At 46.9% G+C, this 21,150-nt stretch overlaps 1 protein-coding gene across 6 annotated transcripts in view; it reads right to left on the bottom strand.

The window, feature by feature from the left end:
* The window catches only part of HIVEP3 (HIVEP zinc finger 3), a 221,950-nt gene that overhangs the window by 99,101 nt on the left and 101,699 nt on the right, over nt 1–21,150 (bottom strand). For all 6 annotated transcript variants that reach the window (XR_011730444.1, XM_071767459.1, XM_071767461.1 and 3 more), the window contains one exon: nt 14,649–14,720. The gene's annotated coding sequence lies outside the window, so the exon portion shown is untranslated. The remainder of the gene's footprint in view (nt 1–14,648; nt 14,721–21,150) is intronic.

Raw genomic sequence — 21,150 nt, 5'->3', positions numbered from 1 at the left:
GCAGTGGTGTCACTACAGCCAGGATTACTCCAAGTGCTGCCAACACTTGGGCTTTAGAGGAAAACCCCAGGCAAGGCAATAGCTGGCTGCTTCTCCCACTCCCAGGGCAGCATTCCTGTCCTGCAGCAGAGGAGGAGGTGGTGGCTGTGGGCAGGGTGCCCTGGCTTGGACCTTTGGCCCTTGCTCACAGCCTGCTCTCAGGTTACTCTGCTCAGCTCAGGTCTCCTCACAGAGGGAAAGTCAGGACACTGCTTGTGGGGTCAGGGACTCTGAGATGAACTGGCAGGTCCACTTACTACTTTTAGAAATTTCCCTTGAGCACCCAGACCATTAGATAGATCCTCTTCTCAGGATCAGTAGGATGTACACAGAGAAACTTTTTCTAATAAAGTTGCCCATTTGTTTCAATAGAGTAATTCCAAGGTTGAATTCAGCCCCAGATTCTTGGTGGTGTTTAGATAGGACAGCTGGTGCTGGACATGGCCATAGACTTACCCAGAACAAGTAAAATAACAAATGACACAAGAAACAGAATAATACACCCTCACTAGAGAAAAACTAGATAAATATTGAAGTGCAGTCATAAATGGGGGATATATCATGAGATGGATGAGTACAAAGCCTGGATGGGGATGGACAGTGACAGCTCTTTTTTTCCAGAGGGAAAACCCTCAGGCATTCCCCAAACCTCCCTCCTCTCCTTGGATCTAAGGACAAGCAAACAACTCATCCACTTCTTCCCTATCCAGTCTATTGAGCAGCAATTAGCAACTCTTAAACTCTTAAGGCAGGACCAGCAGTAGCCTGTATTTGGGCTGAAACTCCCCAAATCCCAGGGGGCTATGATACCAGGTGCTAACACACCTGTGAGTGTTCTTGGAAAGATGATTTCCTATGAGGAGAGCTCCAGCAGAAGCTTTTGCTTCTCTTTGCATCAGTGGCATTACCTCATCTCTGCCACAAGAAACTCACATTTCATCAGCTCAGATTCTCTCTTTCAAGTCTGAATTAGCAATAGGAAATCAGAATAGTTTTATTAGTGGAGGATGGACTTTTTTTAACAAACCTCAAGAATAAAACGTAAGTTCTGCAAAATGCAACAGGACTGGGGGGGCCGTGTGTGGTGTGCATTTGGGCACTAACAGCATCTTTTGATGGCAGCTCATGGGAGAGCAGGCAGCAGCCTGACAGCACCCAAAAAAGGAAAAAAAAAAACCAAAACCAAACCATCATTCGGGCAACAAACACAATTTTATAATTAAGAGTTGATTTTTCTGCATTTGTAGAGCAGGGATTTCAGTTCTTTGATGTTTGAGCAAATGCATACAGCACAGCTTCCCCAAATTTACAGCATTTGCTCTTGAAGTGTAGAAATATGCATCCATTAAATAATAATACTAGAACTGCTGCAAAACTAATTTCTGTGCTCTTGTCTTTCACCTAAGTGACCTCACAGCACAGTGACCATGGCTCTGAAATATTTTGTGTAGAGTTAAAATTCAGTCAAATCTTCAAACATAGATAAGGGGCAGGGACATGGGGGTCTGACAGGGGCTCTCACTGCTCACTTGCCAGCACTTGTCCCAGATGTTGTGGCTACTCAGCACTTGAACATCAAGGACTTCAAGGCTCTCAGCAGCCTTTACCTCTTTATTTGGCATCTCCATGTGCTGCCGAGCACAAAGGAAGCCTTTAAAATACAGAGAAAAAGGGGGCTGGGGCTTTTAACCTTGCACACCTTTTCCCAATCTGCTATTCTTGGCAGCACAGGCCTCTAAGCTATTGCTAATAAAAATATATTAATGTCTGTCTTCTGCAGCATGCTTCCTGGCTAGAATTTATCTCACCCAACTTTGGATTTCTACAAAGTAAATACCTCCACACCTTCTTTTATGGAGGAAGTCCTAGAGTTGATTCACTTTGTTGTAAGATACACATCTCAAGTGGAGATGAATCATGCCTGGAACATTTTTTTCTCTCTACTGCCTGCAAAGTGAGAGTGGATGGCTTCCCAACTGGAGAGAGATGAGAGGAATCCCAACCCTGCTGCTCAAACTACCCCAAAACTCCAGAAAAGTGCTTTTAAAAGGATGTGTGTGGATGTGAGTGCATGAGTGTGCATGATTTTACACTTCATCAAACCACTAGGAACATCACCTGACTGCCCTCACTGCGGATATTATGCATTATTCATATGTTCAGTTGTATAGAATACACTGAGCTCCATGAAAAAATATAAAGGCAATGTAGACAAGGAAATTCATCAAAAGAACCCTTCCAAATAAGTTATAGTAACTTTTAACTTTAAAATTTAGAAAACTAAGGCTTTGGTAAAATACATCCAAATAAACATGAAGGTATCAAAAAAAAATCTCAACACCCCAAACAAATGCACTGCAAGAACTCCTAAAATATCCCCTGCAGTGTCTGTGGTTCCAGGACCTGAGCTGTAATTCTTGATAAAATCAAGGTCTATCCACTCCTGAATCCGTTCTCTAGAGGAAGCCAGAAGCTACGTGGCTGTTCCATCAGAATGCACCCAAGAAGAATCAGCGAGGGAAGGGAAGGACAAAGGCTCTCCCCTGCTTCATCACTATCAGGATGAAAATCCAGACCTGCAAACAGCTTGCACAAACAACAGCTGCAAAGTGCTTGAACCACTTGGAAGTCTACCTGCAGCCAGTAATTAGCTGACAATTAGTTGACAACAACCATCAAGAAGATCCCCATGTAGGACCCAACCAAAGCTGACTATGCTGGGGGCTTCCCCTGAACCTCTGATACAGATTTCTTTCCATACCTGAGAAAATCATTTAGAACTGAGCTATTCCTGCCCAAAATTTCTGTTGTGTGGATCTCAATCTTCTAACAGATGAGTGCCCAAGGCTGGGGACAGAGGAGCTGCCGTGACCCCCCCAGCCATGATGCTGGGGAACCAGCAGCTTCATTGGGAACAGGCTCCTCTCCTAACTAGTTTGCTTCAGCATTCTCAGCATGGACATTTTCTCTGTATAAAAGGTCAGATGTTCAAAACTGTGATTAAATTTTAAAGAACTTTGGGTTTACAACTACTTTAAGCTCATTCTCCAGCATAACATCACATTTGGTTATTTGATTGAGCAGAAAAACAGAGATGAAACACTTGGTTGTCCTTTCTCTTTGCCTCCTGATTGCCTCTTCTTTCACAAGAGGGACAAATCTTGCTGCATTGCTTTACTTTAGACTTTTTTTTGTTTGTTTTTTCAGTGAAGTGGAAAGAGAGAAAAAGAGAGAAAAACTTTTCTGCATCTGAGCCCCCATGCCCTGGGCAAAACCAGAGCCAATCTTGGCCCACACAGCAGCTGGGTGATCCTTCTGCTGCATTACACCAGCTCTTGTGAAATGAGGGACTATGCATCCTCATGCACAAGCTTCTCACTTTGAAAAATGGAGTTTTTAAAACCTATTAAAGCTCACCCTTGTTAAGTTCTCCATTACAACTCCCTGAAACAGCGTTACACTGTGTGGAAAAAGCTGCTGCAAACCCCTTCTGCAGCCCCCTAGAGCTCCCAGCCAAGGGAAAAATCACAGAGTCTATGTGTAAAGTCAATGCGTCCAATTCAGAGGGGCTGGAGAAGAAACACAAAGAGGCAAAACTGCCTGAGAAAAGCATGGCTGAGCTGTCAAGTGCATATGGTGGCTGAATAAAAGGCTACATTGCTATGGGTGCATTTCTGAAGCTGTGGATGATTTATTTCTAGACACAGAGAGACAGGACAGGCAGAGGGTGAATTTCAAGGCAGAGAAGGGCTGCTGTAAATTAGGCTGTCACTCTTTCTGTCTTCTAAAAAGAATGCCAGAGAGGTTAATTTAAACAGTGAGGTATGTTCCCCACTCTCTCAATTTTTTGCTCTCCCTCATGGCTCTATGGCAGGAGTTTGTTACTTCTCTCCTCCCCATCAAGAGAATAGAAAAGGATTTCTGCTGGAGATCAGCCAATGCTCTGTGCTAAGTATCAGCAGAAGATGAGAAAATCTTTGAGCTTTAGGTGATGTCCAGATGTTTTTGCATCTGCTTTGGCATCTTTGACAGGCTTTGGCATCTGAGGTGGTGTGTTGCATTCAGGAAAGCAATCCCCACATGCCATGCTGCCAAGCCCTGCAGATGCCTAAACTTGAATGAAAGCCATGTAGCACCTAAAATATCCCTGGGTGCTCACATGCAGGCACCCACACATGCTCAGAACTGCCTCAGGCTTTGAAGCTGGATGCTTTGCTCATACCTAGTCTTGATCCAAAGGGAAGACACCTGCTTGACCACCACCCACCAGGCATGGGCAGTCCCCAGGAGGTGCTGTAGGAGAATTGCTGATGGGCACTCACCTCCTTCCTAGAATAAGTCATAGGAGGTTATCTTGGCCTAGAGATTTGTCATTCCTCTTTAAGATTTCTGTTCCTGCTCCCTTCACTTTCAGCAATGAAAGGTGGGAGACATCACCTTTTGGTGGAGACTGCCATGCAAGGTTGTGTCAGGATGTGGCCATCACTGTCTTGGTCACTTCTGTTGCCTTATTAAATTATAGAGTAAAAATCTCACCTGCACACCCACAAAAGAGAACAAAGAGACCATGGCAGGCAGGGGAAACAAATAATGCCCTGTTCTGCTACTCCCAGGCCCATCCCAGGAGCCATCAACCCATCCCAGGATTATCTCCACAAGCCCAGAGGAGCACAGAGCATAATAGCAGGTGGAGACCCAAACTATGGGGTCAGAGGAAGGGACACCCTGCCTGGATCCTCAGGGCTGTCCCAGGAGAGCCCCAGACTCAAAAGAAGTTGTGAAACCCACTGAGATGAGACAACTGGAGGTCCTCTGGGACCTATGGGGTGTGGGACACAGAATGCAGGGGAAGGGAATCTGAACATTGCACAAGATGGACAATGAGATGTTCAGGGAAGGAACCACAGTTGGGGAAGGGAGGAATCAAGATGGCTTTGGGAGGAACATATGTGGTAAAAGAGAGGGATAAGGAGATAAAAAGGAACATCCCTCTGTGAGCAGTGTTGAACTGGAGTTGCTCTACAGAACCATGGCCAACTGCAACACCCAAACATTGGGGTTTCCTTGGTACACTGTGTTTTCAGAATGCCAGAACTATTTTGGAACCTCTGTGTCACCCAAAGACCAATAGCTCTGAGAGAGTGACAGAAAAATTACTCCCTTGGTCATCCATCCAGAAGAACCACAACTCCTCCAGAAAGTGGTATTTTGACACCAACTCAGCAGTGCTAAGCTTCCTTCCCTGACTCTGCTTGGATGTTTAAAAGACTAGCTTGGACTTTTTTTTTTTTTTTTTTTCTTTTAAATATATTATTTTGTTGTTTCAATTCAGCAGAGAAAGCTCCTAAAATTTTCCTTCAAGGGCTTAAATCTAAGTAATTACAGGCTACAGTCACACAGTCTATGCTGGCTGGTAGAGCTCTCTTGACTGCCAGAAAAGCAGGTCAATTATAAGCAATGAACCACATTACCAGGAGAGAAAGCTGGTTTGAATTCTGGTCAATTAGTGCTAAAACTGCCTTGGAATAGAAAGGTAAATTGAACTAATAGAGCTATGCAGTGAGACCTCCAGATCCCAGCACCCAGCACAGACAGCCCAGGCTTCAGTTCAGGGCTGGCAGAAATTAATGATGTGTTGGCATGCTATCAGCTTCCAACCTGCAGGCAGTGAGGTTCCCATCCTGTCTCTTCTCACCTCCAGCTTAGGGTCTCCATTAAAAAAAACACATGCTGACTTAGGGAGGATGCTGAAACATGTCAGTAACTCTAAACAGCACCCGGTTCCTTCCCTGATGGAGCCAGGAGAGGCTGGTGGGGGCCAAATCAAGGAAAGCTTGAGGTCAGAGGACAGGAGCACATGTTGGGTCCACTATATCCCAAGGCTGTCCCACAAATCACTACCACCACCATATGAGAAGGTGCCAGGGTGGCTCTAGGTCCCAGGAGGTGCCTGCAGGCAGAGATGCAGCCAGCATGGCCAGGCTGTGCCCACAGCATCACCCCCCAGGCCTCTGCACAGCTCCTCTGCTTACACAGGGCAGGATGGGACCTGGCCAGGCACAACCTCATCAAGCAGGAAAGGTTAATGCCCACCAGGCCACAAACTGGCATCAGGAGGACCTTGCACATCACCTCACAGATGAACAGTGGCATAAAGCTGATTAAGAAAGGAACTGAGCAGTAAAGCTCTGTCTGGACACAAAATGCAGCTACAAGACACCCTTTGGGTTGAATAAGGTTCATCCCCTTTCCCCTCTCCTTCTTGTGTGGGTTAACCCTAGAACAAAGTGGGGATTGTGAAAGCCCAGGAATACTCTGAGGTTCCTGGCAGGCAGTTTTATTGGCCTGCAGCTCCTCCAGCTTTTCTTAAAAAGCTCAAAAGCCAAACAACTGCAACCCAGAGCCCCACATTCAACTGTTTACAGGAAAACTGCTACAAAACTACCCCTGGTTCCTGAAGGATTCTTTTTTTTTTTTTTTCCTTTTACTCTGCTAAATGGTTGGGTGACCTCAAATAGCTGCAGGGCTCTCAGAAGCATGAGCTGACCTGACCTGCTGCTTATCTGAGCCACTCCCTGAGCTCCTGGCTGGAGCTGCAGGACCTTCCCAGGGACCTCACAGTTCTGTGGACATCATCCTGGTCACAGCACCAGCATTCCAAAGGCAGGTGGCACATCACTACATCAGAGTGAGCATAAAAAGGGGGGGATGCTTCCTTGCTAGGCAGGCAGTGATTGACTTGCTCATGTAAGACTATTCCTTAAGCAGCTTTGCTTTTTTATACCTCTCCCAGAACAGATCCATGGCTAGTGTTATTAATAAGAGACGTGTCTGTCTCTTTTTTAAATGTTATTCAGATCCACTCAAAGATTTTTTCCTTGGTAATGAATTCCAGGGTTTAATTATGCACTGTGTTAGCAGGCTTGGTGTTTTTAAATGTAATATTTAATCTTGTTAGAGGCCACGTGCTCTTGCATTTTCAGATCAGGTTGAATAGCAAGACTAGGGTGTCCTGAACACCTTTACAGCATGCCTGTTGTATGGATGGAATTTCTGTGTGTTGGATACACTGTCGCTGTGGTGCATCTTCACCATGAGTCACTCCTAAATGTTTCTTTGCTTTATAGAAAATTTCCCATCCATCTCAATGAATGCCAACAGAACTGAAAACTGAGTTGTTTCACACTCAGTAACTCTCCCAGCAGGATTTGGGGAGAAACTTTTTTTTAAAAAAAGAGTTTAGGCACTGACATTCTTGAGGCAAAGAGTTCACATTGACTGTTGTGCTACCCCAACCAGCAGAGGACAAAACCCTTCCAGATCCCTGCAGCACAAACCATGCCCAGCATCTTGCAGACAAGTTCTCCCTTTGGCATGAGCTGGGTTAATACCTGTACAAGGGGTGATTTTCACTGGTGAAAGGACAGTCATACCCAGGGACAGATTCCCTGTCAGCCTCTCCCCCATGCTATGACACCTAAATTTTCTTATCACCTTCCCCATTGCCACGACATGACAACTGGATCTAATACTGATGAAGATTTAAAATGTGCATAGATTTCAGACTGACTCCTCCAAATGCCACGGGCTGACTTCCCCTGTACACAACCAGTCCATGGTACCCTCCTGTTTTCAACATTGACACTCCAGAGAGGAGTATTTTTTTTTCCTGTACCCAGAAGAAATAAGAAAATGAACCTACCCACCTCGCTGCTGGAAGATGCTGTTTACTCACCTACTTAATTTTGCTTCTGTGGTATAATAATAATAATAAGACATAAGAAAACAACCAAGACAAAATAAAGGCATTTTGTTTATCTGTGTCAACATGAAACTGAGCTAGTAAACATTTCTCTTAAAACCTGGTTATCATTTTGAGTTAAAAGTTACTTCATCTTCCAGAATTAAATGCCTAACTGTGGTCACATTGGATTTAAGCAAGTCCAAAACATTAAAAAATATTAATTACCTCCTTGTCTGTGAGAAGATGTTTTGTGGGTTTTTTCCATATAAACAACATAAAAACCGAGACCAGGCAAACATCATGACTGCTTCTATAGCTACAGAATAGAGCTAAAGACTGAAATATGCTGTGTACTTGAGATATATCTTAAGAGTAAAAGGCTTCAGCAGCTGAGCGCTCCCATGTCAGGAACATTAACACCAGCACATCATTTCCCACTTCAGGATTTTTGCTCCATAACACCCGTGTTGGTTTAACACAGGCACAGAGGCAAATCCATCATCCCTCTCACCTCCCTTACAGCAACGTTGCTCATGTTGACTGGAGCTGACCCATTACTCACAGACAGCTGCCCAGCTGTGCTGCTTCCTTTCCTCAAAACTCAGATATGGAAACGGATTAAAAAATTGTGTGCTGACTCTGGGCTAATCTGTCCTCTCCCCCTCTCAGCCCCCTGTAGCAGCCCATACGTTCACAATGTATAGATGGATGTAAGGTCACCTTCTCCTCTGCTTCTGACCACGGGCAGACACTCTGCAGATTTTTAATTATTGCATTTCCAAAATTTTCAAAGGATAATGGAGCCCTTGAGCGAGTGCAAATTGCTCTGGTACAAAATCCCCACAAAAGCAGAGGATGGTCTTGAAATGCACATGGAAACACTTTGCCAAACATCTTTGAAAAAAATCCAAGAGAAACAATATATCCCAGAATACATTGTATTCATGAGCATGCTATGGATAAAGCGCAATTGCTGTGCTGTTGTTATTTTTTTTTTCTTTTTCACATACATGTGAGTGTATTTAAATGATTATGGATGAAAGACAATAAAAGATGAAGAATGACATTTGAAAAAGCAGCTCACTTTTCTCTGCTGGCATTGCTTGTGGCTTTTTTGAACAGGACTGCTTTTGTTCTTTGTGGATATATATACCTTACAGAGCATTAAACCCACTTTCCTGAGAAATAAATGTTTCAATCTGAATCTTCTAAATAACTTCCATTTGAAAACCAGAACTGGTAAATAGCCCAGGGTCATCCTAGTAAAACTGGGAGGACTTTTAGATGACCAAGATAGGGTAAAGGTTTCCCCACGGAGTCACACACAAATGTAGAACCGAATCGGTGGGCTTGCTCTCTTCTGTGACAAATCTTTACAGGAAAACAGAGAGAAAAAGCTGATCTTTGCTAGATGAGACTCAGAGTCACCAGCTGAGGGCCAAACCCACTGTGATTAAAAACACTAACATATGTTTTGGGATTACCCTCACTGCTAAGACAAGTTTGCCAGTCCAGTATCAGTGGTTTAGTGCTATAATCAGGATGTGGCCAAATAAAAGAAGACTCTTTCCATACCTACATGCTGGAATTGGATCTCAGAGATGTCCAACATTGAGTCCAGGCAGGCCATGCACTGAGAAAGACCTCACACATAATCTGATCAATTTTGAAGAACACAATTATGAAGAACATAATCCTTTGGAATCTCTCTGAATTAATACTCATTTTAACTTGAAAACCCTTGGGACAACTTTGTACACCAGCTTCCCGAGCAATTCAGTGTCATATGGAGGAGCATCTTGGGAAAGATTCTAAAAATAAGCCCTCTGGTTACCACAGCAGAATACCCAAACATGCATGGAAATATTTTAGTACAAACAGAACCTGGATTTCACTTTTTTCTGCCCCGTCTCCCAGGATCATAACCTGCCATGGTATGTTCCAGGTACCTATAATTAAAATTCATTTTTTTTTTTTTTCTCTCTGCACTGAGCTCCATCCATCTCTTACACCCACTTTGAACCTCATTTGCTCGCAGCTGCCTGGGGTTTCTATTCAGTCCAACAGACCTTTTCCTAACTCTGAATGAAAAAACCATCAACAACTTTCTAATTTTGGATCTGTGAACAAACCTTGGAGCCTGGGCACTCTTCAGGAGACTGAGACAACTGACATGAGCAGCTGCACTCTGCTTTTTACAAACCTCCTCAGCCCTGGGATCTTGGTAAGATGCAAACACCAAATAAGCATCTGGATTCCCTGGGGGAAAAGGCTTTACATAATATCAAAGCAGGAGTAGTAACCAATGAGCAATTTCTGAGAGGTGACAGAACACTGACATGTGGCTGGACCAGACTTACAACTTCCTGCCAAATATCTGTAAGAACTTCAGCATCTGTGCTTGATGTTCAGATACAGCTCAAAAAAAAAAAAAAAAAAAAAAAAAAAATCCAAACAACCCCCCAAAAAAACAAAAAAAAAACCCCACCAAACCCCCAAACCAAGCTGTATGCACACTTTACAACAATTTCTGCTTCTGCAGAGCTCGGGCTGCTCTCTCTGCAGAACCAGACTCAGCCCCTTCTGTATCTCCAGCAAGACTTTGCTGTGCTGAAGAAGCAGCAGCAGCAATGAGCCAGCTCCAGAAGCACACCCTCTTGCTTTGGGTATCTTGTACTTTTCAGGTGACATCAAGCAAAAGCCATCAAAATCAAGATGATCTCAGATGAGAACTGGATCAGTTCTTGAAGATCCTGGTGTCACCAGGTTAATGACCCCAAGGCTGGGGATGGGTGCCATGGCTTTCCTCAGCCAGAGCCCATCCAGAGCTGCAGGTCAGAGCTGCAATGCTAAGCTGAAGGAGATCCTGGACCATAACTCACCTCACAGCCGGAACATGATCTTTACCCCACTACTTATTTCCATTGCAATGGTCTGTTAACCCTTCTCTGGTGAGAACTGGATGGTGATTGCTACTGCCAGTACCCTACAGACCCAGAGTGGCAGAAGCTGCCAACCTGCCCTTAAAAACCGGTGCAGGAAGGTGCCTGGGAGGAACTCACCAGGAATAATCTCAAAACAATGCTCCAAAGGCAGCAAAATTTAACCCCAGAAACTGTTGCAACAAAACTTTCAGTGCTTACTTATTTAGCCTTCATGCAGAATTAGAGGCAGTCCAGTAAAAACACAGCCTTATCCTGGTAAGATTCATTTCAGTGTGCCACCTGCATACACTGAACAAATCTACAAGGCCCTAAATATAAACAGACAGCCCTTTCCTGGCTGTTAAAATGAACACTACCTCAGCTTGTTCTCCAAGAAGGCCAAAATTATAGCTGCTTGGAGATCAGAAGCATTTTTAGGGTGGGACACTTTCTGCGCCCCCCCCCCCCTCCACTCTTCTTTTTACGTGTTTGTAGTTTTATGAATAAGGCATTCATTGTGCCCAAACCCCAAAGATATCCACCTTGGAGGGAGAGCTAAAATTAGTGTTCAGTATATTCCTGAAACTGACAGAAGAGAAAAGGGCTGGTGTGGGATGCTAGAGATTCAGCAAGCAAAACAACAGCCCTGGCCAGGCTGGGTCCTGAGCTGCACCTCTTGTTGGAGAGCTGATGGTTTGGCAATCACCCCACACACACACTTGTTTACCTGTCAAAAAAACTTAGTTATTCCTGCAATGCCCAGCAGTGTAATGCTGTGCCAGAACACACATGCCTGACCAGGTGGCTCTGGGAGCAGAGCAAGCATCAAGCTGCAACTGAGTGAGCAAAGACCATCCTGAGATTCCATTCCAGAGTCATTTTACAGGCAGCACGTGTGGCAATTACATCCTCTGCTCTGAAATTATAGGGAACACAACATGGTGATCAGCACAGGGCCAGGGGAAAAGCAAAAGAAACCTCCTCTTTGCTCCAGGTGATGTTAGGGAATCCATGGCCAGAGGTGCCCAGCAGCAGGAGAGAGCCATGGGTCACTCACCTTGCATGGAAAAATCCAGAGCAAGCAGGTAAGGTTGCCATGGCTGGGGGGAAACTGGGTGGTTTTTGTGTCTATATATAAATGTATGTATGTATATACCTATATATAACCTGAGCACACCCTGGGTGCCCTGCCAGCAAAGGGCAGGACTGCTGGCAGGCAGCCCTGGGTGGCACATGCCCCTCCTTCCTCTCCCCACCCTTCGCTTACATTTCATCTACTCTACTCTTGATTCCAAGGTTTAATAACATTTAATCCTGGCATGTCTTGAATTAATTAATTAGATCTCATTCCAAGCCACCCTGCCAATTTCTGCAATTACACTCTTACTCACAGCAGAGTCAGAGCCCCGAGCAGGAGCAGCCACAGCCCCCCCAGGGCTGGGTGAGCCCAGGCACTCTGAGCAAAGGGCTGGATTCCCAAACACATCGATTATTCTACTCTGTTATTTCCCCACTAGGAAAACTCTTACAGGGATGAGCAGCCCCACCATGAGGTTGGCCTCACTCCTCTCACAGCCCTCAGGAGAAGAGTGGGAGTCCCAGCCCTGCTAAGTCATTCTTTACTCATCAAAATTGGTGAGTTTGGAATAATTAGCTACCAGGTATCTGATCCATGTGCTCCACCTACAGCTCTTCTACCCCCTCCCTATGCTTCTGAGCTTGCTTCCCTCTTCAACCTATCCTCAGTAAACAATTTTTTTATTCCCCAATACAAAGAAACCACAAAACTATTTTTTTTTTTCACCAGGAACCAGCTGTGGGAATTCAGGAGAAATGGGTATGTTCTGGCAGGACAGCTGCATTACTCCCTGTACTGATCTTCCTTGATAGATAATTTCCAACAAGAATGACATCCCACTGCACATTCCACGGAGCACCCTCAAAGCCCAGCAGCTACACTTTCAGCTCTCTGCCAGAGACAGACATGGACCACAGAGCAGGAGATCCTTCCCACTGTCCCACTCCTTCCCACCATTCCATGCCCCATAATGAATTCTGATCTCAGCAGAGCCTCTGTCTGCTGCCAGGGTGCTGGGCAGGGACCCTGATGAAGTAGAGTTGTTTACAAACATGTTAAAGTACATTTCAACCCCATTGTTTCTCACTCCAGCTGCCCAAGTACTTTTTGCTCAGCTGCTGGATTTGTACCAAAAAATAAAAATGACACATTGCCAAAAAGGACAGAGACAGAGGGGTGGATGGAGGGAGGGATGTGAAGTGGCAAGACAGCACAGCAGATGAATGTATTATCCCACTGCCTCTGGGAAGGGAGGTCACGAGCTGGACCAGGCTGAAGAAACACACTGCAAGAAACACTTGTGAAATGAAAGATCAGGGAGATAATGAATTATAAGTGCAGCTAAGCAAGAACTTTTCACTGATGGAGTCAGCCCTGAGCTCTCACCTGCTGCTCCCAGGGTGCAAAATCTGTCCTCCCTTCTATTACTGCCACCAATGTGACAGAAATCCCAGTGATGCTCCCCAGGAAGCTCTGCTCTTCCCTGGCTGCTCTCACGTTATTTCCAAGCCAACAGTTTCTCCCTGAGAAAAGGCTGTGGCTTCTGCAGGGACACAACCACCACCTCCCAGCCCAGTCCCCCTCCCCAGCCCCTTTCCTGCTCCTGTGCTCACACAGGGAACTCTGCTGAGCTGCCCATCCTACACCTCTGTGTTTGGACACTGCAGATGTCCCATGGCTGTGGATCTCCAACGTGGCCCCAGCTCTGGGAACCTGGCTGCAGCCAGGAGCAAGCTGCTGTCAGATGCGCAACCCTATGAATGCAGCTTTGTGTTGTAAAGCAGGGAACAGACAAACTCATTTCACAGGATGACAGAGTAGTTCTGGTTGGAAAACACTTTCAGGATGATCAGGTCCAACCCTTCTCCCAGCACTGCCCAGGCCACCCCCACCCCATGTCCTTCATCCCCACATCTCCAGGGCTCTGAAACCCCTCCAGGGATGATGGGGACTCCAGCCCTGCCCTGGGCAGCCTGGGCCAGGCCCTGACAACCCTTTCCAGAGAGAAATTCTTCCCCAGCTCCAACCTAAACCTCCCCTGGCACAACTTGAGGCTGTTGCTCTTGTCCCATCCCTTGTTCCTTGGGAGCACAGGGGGAGGATGATTCCTGCCCTGCTCCTGCTGCCCACACTGCTGCTGACACAAGCCAGGGTGCTGGTGGCCTCTGGCTTCTCTTCAGCCACTGTTGACCAACAACCCCACGTCCACAAACTTCCCCAAAGCTGGGCAAATAGCATCCCTAAGGAGGACAAAACTTCACCAGCAAATGGAGCAGTCTTGTGAAGGATACAAAGGGAAAAAGGCTGCAAAGGGCAGGGAGAGCTGCAAGGAGGACAAGACTTGGGTATCTGCTGCTCATGTCACTCAGATACAAAGGAAAAGACCTAATGCCAGTTTCTGTTTCTTAATATTTTGGATTACTGTAAAGAGTCAGAAGGAAAATCATGGCATCAGGAGAGGCAAACTCCAGCCTAGCACTGTAATCCACATTTGCTGGTTTCAGAAAATCCCAGCAAGCCCCTGTAGGGGAGCACAGGATGCTGTGGCTGGGCAGCCTGGAATAAAATCACTGGCACACTGTATGCAGAAATGAAATAAAATACCAATACTGGCAGCCCCTCAAAACATCTTTTTACATGCTCAGTCACTGCACATCTGCTCTAGGAATTGCAAACTTCTGCAACCACATCATATCAGAGGGGCATAAAACCTTCAGAAACCCCATCAGAAAGCAAAGCTCCCACTCCAGTGTCAGGCAGCAAGGGCCTGGGCTCCAGCCCCAAAGCATCCCACCAGCCCTGAGGTCCCCCAGGCTTCCCCCATCCCTGGAGCAGGCAGGGAAGAGAGGGCTGAGCCTCCTACCTCTGGACAAGGAGCTACAGCTTCATCTTTGAGGAGACTCAGGTGTTCATCCGGTGACCTGGGAGAGGAACCCTGGGGGAGAAAACATGAGACCTCAATGTATGGAGGCAGCTTTAAATGTCTGACATTTACACCACACACACACTCACATCCTCTCCAGCTGGGTAGCAGCTCAAGATGTATTTTCACTTGCTTCTCCTTATAACTATAAGGGCTTTTCCTTACTTGCCTTGTAATCCCTGCTGCCACTCATATGGCCTAAGAGAGCAAGGGATTTTTGGAGAAGATCATTGCAGAGATTTTTTCTTTACATATGAAATGGTCCATTTGTAACTACACAAAGACAAGGCCAAAGGAGTCTTGCCAGTAATGAGTTTTCCAGTTCTTCTAAAAGTGGACCCTGAATGCAACCTGGACCCCATCCCGACTCCTTCAGAACAGAAAAAGAAATATAAACACTGCCCTGGGCTGCCTACACACCCAGCCCTGACCCAGCCACAGCCTGCAACAGGGTGAGCTGCTATGGGCATGGTCAGGGACTGATCATTCCCTTCCCACTCCTCACCTGCGGATCACCCTTCAGAGAAAACTAGAAATCACACAAGTTATGGGAAGGTCCCAGGGAAAGAAAATGTTGAAAAGACTGAGCATGACTCGAAGCAAAGCTGAAGAGCAAAGTTAGCCATAAAGCATCCTGGATGCAGGCAAAAAAGGAAGAACAAGGAAGATGCCACTGGGCATGGAGTTGCTTTCAGCCCCATGGGCATCCCTGTGGTGACACAGAGCATCCTCAGTGCCCACCAGGCACCCAGGAGAGCACAAGAGGAGCAACTGCAGCCTGTAAAACAGCAGGGGAAAAAAAAGCAGCTTTGTCCTTGCATGACTCCTCGCTGGAGATTTCCGGGCACTTTAGAGTCAACCATTAATTCTCATAATCTCCCACACCAAGAGAGTGATTAGCCCCATGTCACCCGTGAGGAACCCGAGGGCTGCACCAACACCCGTGCAGAGCCCACGTGGTCCCCATGACCACCCCCAGCACCCCACTCCTGCCAGGACCTTCAGATACACCCATCCATGACCACTCCTATTGTCTCTTAAATTGGTTTTTCTCATTATGTGGGAGGAAATAGCTACAGACAGGTCAGACTCTGAGGATTTAATGGAACTAACACTGTTAGGCTGTGCAGCAGTTCCCCATAACATCCTCCCCACCAGCCTCTGCTGCCAGCAATTAGATTAGATAATTTCAAATCTGTATCCTTGTTAGTGGCTCCTCAAAGCACATTGTCAAACGTGTGCAGATGTGGAGCTGGTATGAAGTTAGAGAGAACTCCACACAATGTTACTGCAAAAGCATTTACAAATAAATTCAAGGATCACTGGGGATACTTTAAATCATTGTGAACAAAAAGCTAAAAGTACTGGTGAAGATAAAACACCCAACTCAATAATGCTGGACAAAGAAAAAAAAACATTCCTATGGTAATCTTGCAACTGTTTACAATAAAATGTTGTTTTAATTTAACAAAAGTGAAAGACCAAAAAGTGCTCCAAAATCAGTTTAACAATGCATAGAGGCTGTGAGTAAATGTTGGTTTTTAGCATGACCACAGCTCAACTAATTCCCAAAGCATATGCCATAAACAAACACTCCATTTTCTGCTGAATTCTGCAAAGGGACTTTGCTGTCCCTTTCTCAAACATGCATTTACATAAGGTTTTGCAGATCTATAAAGTCCCAGCTCAGATCCCTATTGCGTTCTGCACCTGCCCCCATGCTGCTCCTGGAGAGGCAGCAGCGTTCATAATACACCAGAAACCACTCATGGCTCTCTCCCTTCACACAGACAAAACTCCAAGCCAGTAAATACAAAGACAGCTCACAGGTTCTGGTGATATCATGGAGCCCTGAATACCTGGCAACTTCCAGAAGGGAAATGAGGAGACCCCTCTGCCCCTCTCCTTGCTGTGGCCACACATTGCTGCCATACATGCCTGCAAAAATCAACCAAGCTCTGGCTGATCCAGAAAGATTCCAGCCTGAGTGATTCCTATGCAATCCTCAGTGCATGCTTCTGATGTGCTCTCTCCTTCTTTCCCTTTCCTTTCCTCCGAGTTGCAGCACCCAGGAGAGGGAGAGCGGGACAGCACTCAGGAGAAGGCAGACAGGTCCATCTCTCCATCAATTTTCCCCCTTGGTTGTGATCACCTTTTTCCTTTTTCTCACACACCCTCCAAAATTACACAGCAGGCTGCCAAACTGGTGGAGCAGGTGGGGATCAAGAGTTCCCCAAGACAGGAGAGGATGAGAAAGGGGTGAAGATATACCTCTAGCTGCAACCCTGGACAGACAAGTCCTTCTGCTTGGCAGGATTAGCCAGAGCAGGGTGCTCTGTCAAACGGGAACAAGGGTGATCACCTCTGTACTAAGCCCCTTGCAACTGTCCCTTTGTCCCAAAGGATCACATACACAGTGATCCCATGACTCTTGCTTGATGACAGCATCATGAAGCATCCCACAGAGCTCAGCCACACGTGGGTTGCCTCCAGAGCCACAGGCTGTCAGGCCACATTCCTGCAGCACTGTCTTGGGAAGTCCTCACTCCCCAGAAGCAGCAACCTGCAGCCTAGGCACACAAACCAGCAAACATTACTGCAATGGCTTCCAGGCCCCTAAGGAGTCAATTCAGCCCTTGCTCTGTGACACTGTGCTGTACCACACAGACGTGCCTGAAAGCTTTGCCACAAGATCATAGAATCCCAGGATTAGGATGGAAGGGACCTTAGAGATCCAGTCCTGCCCCTGCCATGGTCAGGGACACCTCCCACAGCCCAGGGTGCTCCAATCCCCATCCAACTTTCAACACTGCCAGGGATGAGGCAGCCACAGCTTCTGGGGGAGCCTGGGGCTCAGCACCTTCACACCAGAGAATTTCTTCCTAATGTCCATCCTCAATCTCCCCTCTGCCAGTTTAAAGCCATCACCTCTTGTCCCATCCCTCCAGGCCCTTGTCCCAAGTCCCTCCCCAGCTTTCCTGGAGCCCCTTCAGGCACTGGAAGGTGCTCTAAGGTCTCCCCATTGCAGCCTTCTCTTCTTCAGGCTGAACACCCCCAACTCTCTCAGCCTGGCTCCAGAGCGAGCTGCTCCAGCCTTCCCAGCATCTCCAGGGTCTCCTCTGGACTCACTCCAACAGCTTCCTGTCCTTCTGGTGCTGGGGACCACAGAGCTGGACCCAGCACTGCAGGGGTCTCAGCAGTACCTCACCCTGCTGGTCACACAGCCCAGGACATGGAAATAACAATCCTGAGCCTCTTCCCAAAGATGAGCTGAGATCAAGGGGGTCTCAAAGTGCTTCAGCTGGGACCACCACTCTTTGCTGCTTCCCTCTCCCTGCCATCTACTGTCACCCCCTGCCCATTCAGCAGTGCTATCATTCACCCTGACCTGGGCTCTGCTGCCCCAAGGTGGGAGCACCCCTGCTGCCACACCCATTCTGTCACACCCATTCTGTCACACCCGTGCCACCTCCTGCAGTTGCACACCCCAGGTCCCCACTCCCTCTGCTCCAGCCTTCTGGTGACCCAGGCAGGTAATTCTGTGGCCGCCAGTGCACGTGTGGGCTCTGCTCAGGGAACACGTGGAAGATCTGGCTCCAGCACAGTGTTGCTCTATTTTACCTTCTTTACTGCTTGAAAAACATTTGGCCGTTGCAGGAGAGCGCCGGGCGAGACGCATACATTACAGCAAGCTCCAGAAATAGCACAACGCTGCCTTGCACAATTTTTGCAGCTAAAAAGCTTCCATTCAGCTCAGCAGCCTCTCCCTGTCTGTGGAGCAGGTCTGGAGAAGGCAAACCAGGGTCTGCAGCTCGGGATGAATCCCAGCAGGTTTCACAATTTGAAGGCAAGTGAACAAAGCGTGAGTGGGTTTGGTTTCCTCTCCCTGGCTGCCAGCTCCCCATGGATCTCATGCAAAGTGGGCAATTTGCATGTTGGAAAAGTTGTTCTATGTCAAAGCTGAGCTGAGCTCTGTCCTGGCAAATGGAGCTGAGGACAAAGCTCCCACCAGAGCTGCTGGGCCAGAACATCACAGTGCCCACCCCAAAGGGAGGTCAGAACCAGCCTGGGTCAAGGATTTTCCCTGTAAGCCACCACTCCAGCACAAACTTTTCCATTAAATCAACACATGAAGACCTGTAAGTCACTTTTAGGAGTGACAGGACATGCCTTTTGCTATCATGTTCAACAAGTGTTGATGAAACAGCACCTCACACCTCACACCTGATTGCTGAAGACTCCACACAGCCCCAAGGAGCCAACACAGAGCAGTTGGATGGCTGGGCTGAGGTGAAGCAGGGAGCAAGGGGACATCAAAATGTGCCATGTGAGATCCTGAGCTCCATCCTGAGCAACCTCTGCAACCTCAATGTCACCTCATTTTTGGGGTGCATGGCAGGATGAGGCCCCAGCAGCACAAACTGTATGGAAAGATCAAGCTCTGCCTCTAAGAGGAAAGCAGAATTCCCTCCCCAAGCTCCCTCCCCTCCATCAGGACTCATTGTGTGGGCAAGGATTACTCCCAAACACACATAAGATGAAGACCAGCACAGCAGGACACATGCTGTCTGGTAGCTCTGCCTCCCCTGTTTCCCCCTTTCCCTCCTTTTTTTCAGAGTCTCCCCATCACTCAGGAAAAAAAGAGGAAAATATGGAGTATTGGTATTGCACCTGCTACAAGAGACAAAGGACACTGCCCAGATCTGACAGGTACCTGAGGCAGAGCCTGCAGCTCCAGGGCAGGGTTTCCCCAGCTAACACAGACTCTTTGCCATCCACATCCCCTGCTCCCCCCCTGCTCTCATTGCTGTCTTGCAGATTACAGCATTAGTTTGGATCACGATGGGTCAGAGGCTGCTGCTCATAATCGTCATGTCCCTTCATAATCTTCAGGTGATTTGTGATTCCCTGGTGACACCAGTAGCTTTACTGGTGGCATTACTGAGCTGTGATGTGCTCTGGACACCAAAACCAGCATTTACATTTCAAGCCTTACCACCAGGAACTGGCTGTGCTGTTTCAAGCAGCCAGAGCCCCTCATGCCTCTCCTTCCCTCCTAAGTCATTCCAGACTCTTTTACATAATTAACCCACAGGGTTTGCCCAGCCTACTTCACCTAGTGCTTTTTTAGGGGGAAAAAAAAGAAAGAAAAAAAAGAGACTGAAGACAGCTGTTTGCCTCCTGGGTTGCAGCAAAACCGAGGTGCTTTTGCAACCTGGAAAAGAGAGCCCAACATTTTTTAGAAGTCCTGGGTGGTTGTTATAGCAACAGATGCACGTGTGTATGTGTGTGCATGTAAAATAGACTCAAACCCAGGTTGTCACGGGCAACACGAGTCAGCTTTGAAGTCACACCAAACTTGCTGTCTTGCCTGGTGTCATCTAAAAGCACAAGCCAGCTCTGACAGGGACTTGGAAATATCCTGATATTTCACTGCTGGTGCCAGGTGCTGGCTGGGAGCTCAGCACTGTCTCACAGCCGATTCAGCTCCTTAAGAAGAGGGTAATTTTCTTTATCCTGTTTGCTTCCTTCTCCCTTGCAGGCTGCCACAGCACCTTAACCCAGCTGGGTAAGACAAGCTCATGGCTCCCTCCCAAACAGATGGCTACAAGGAAGGTCCAAAAATAATTCAACCCATTTGCCTGTAAGTTTTGAGCCTGCTTTGCTGATTGGCAGACCCTCTGGAGACCACCAGAAGAAGCAGATGGTCAAGACAGGAGATCAGAGCTGGAGGCAGAGATGTCAATCAATAGGCTGGAATGCCAGGCTCTGGGATGTGGCACGGAGCAGGCAGCTACAGCAGCACTAAGCAGGCAAGGTGTATGATGCCAAAAGGTGCTTGAGTAATAAGGCTGGCTGCAAAGTCTGGTTTTCACTTAAGAGAAATAATGAAAAATCCCAGTCTTGTCTTGCTGCAAGATTCAGCCTTTATATCTCCCCACCCTGGGAAGGATGTGCTGAGCCTCTGTGAATCCCCTCATCAAACTCTCAGGCAGAAGTAGGCAAAAAAAAAACCAAACAGAAGTGAAAGAACAACCAGACAGCTGTTGCAGAAACAAACATGGGGTAAAATCATAGGAAACTGAAATAGTTGTGGATGCCTCTGGTGGCAGGTTCCATAATGGGATTTCAGGATAAAAAAAATTGTTTAGTTAATCTTTTTGGATGTTCACTGGTACCCTGCATCAGGGCATCAAAACCAATGCAGTAGCAAAATTGTCTCCTTCATCCCTTTACACAGGTTTTTTTTTTTTTTGCCAAATGTCTCAGGGTGATGCTGCTTTACAGCATCTTCTGCTGTAACAAAAAAACTCCAGCCTGGGCCAGAGCCCTCTGAGGGTGACAGATTCATGCTAAAAAATGTGGACAAACTTCTATACATCCAGCAATCAGCAGCACAGTCCCTTGAGTCTAGAAACACTGATCCCATTAGAGTAAAGGA

This window comes from Heliangelus exortis, chromosome 24, assembly GCF_036169615.1.
Source record: "Heliangelus exortis chromosome 24, bHelExo1.hap1, whole genome shotgun sequence".
Lineage (NCBI taxonomy): Eukaryota > Metazoa > Chordata > Aves > Apodiformes > Trochilidae > Heliangelus > Heliangelus exortis.
Note: the sequence above shows the minus strand (reverse complement) of the source record. Positions and strands in the feature narration are given on the sequence as shown.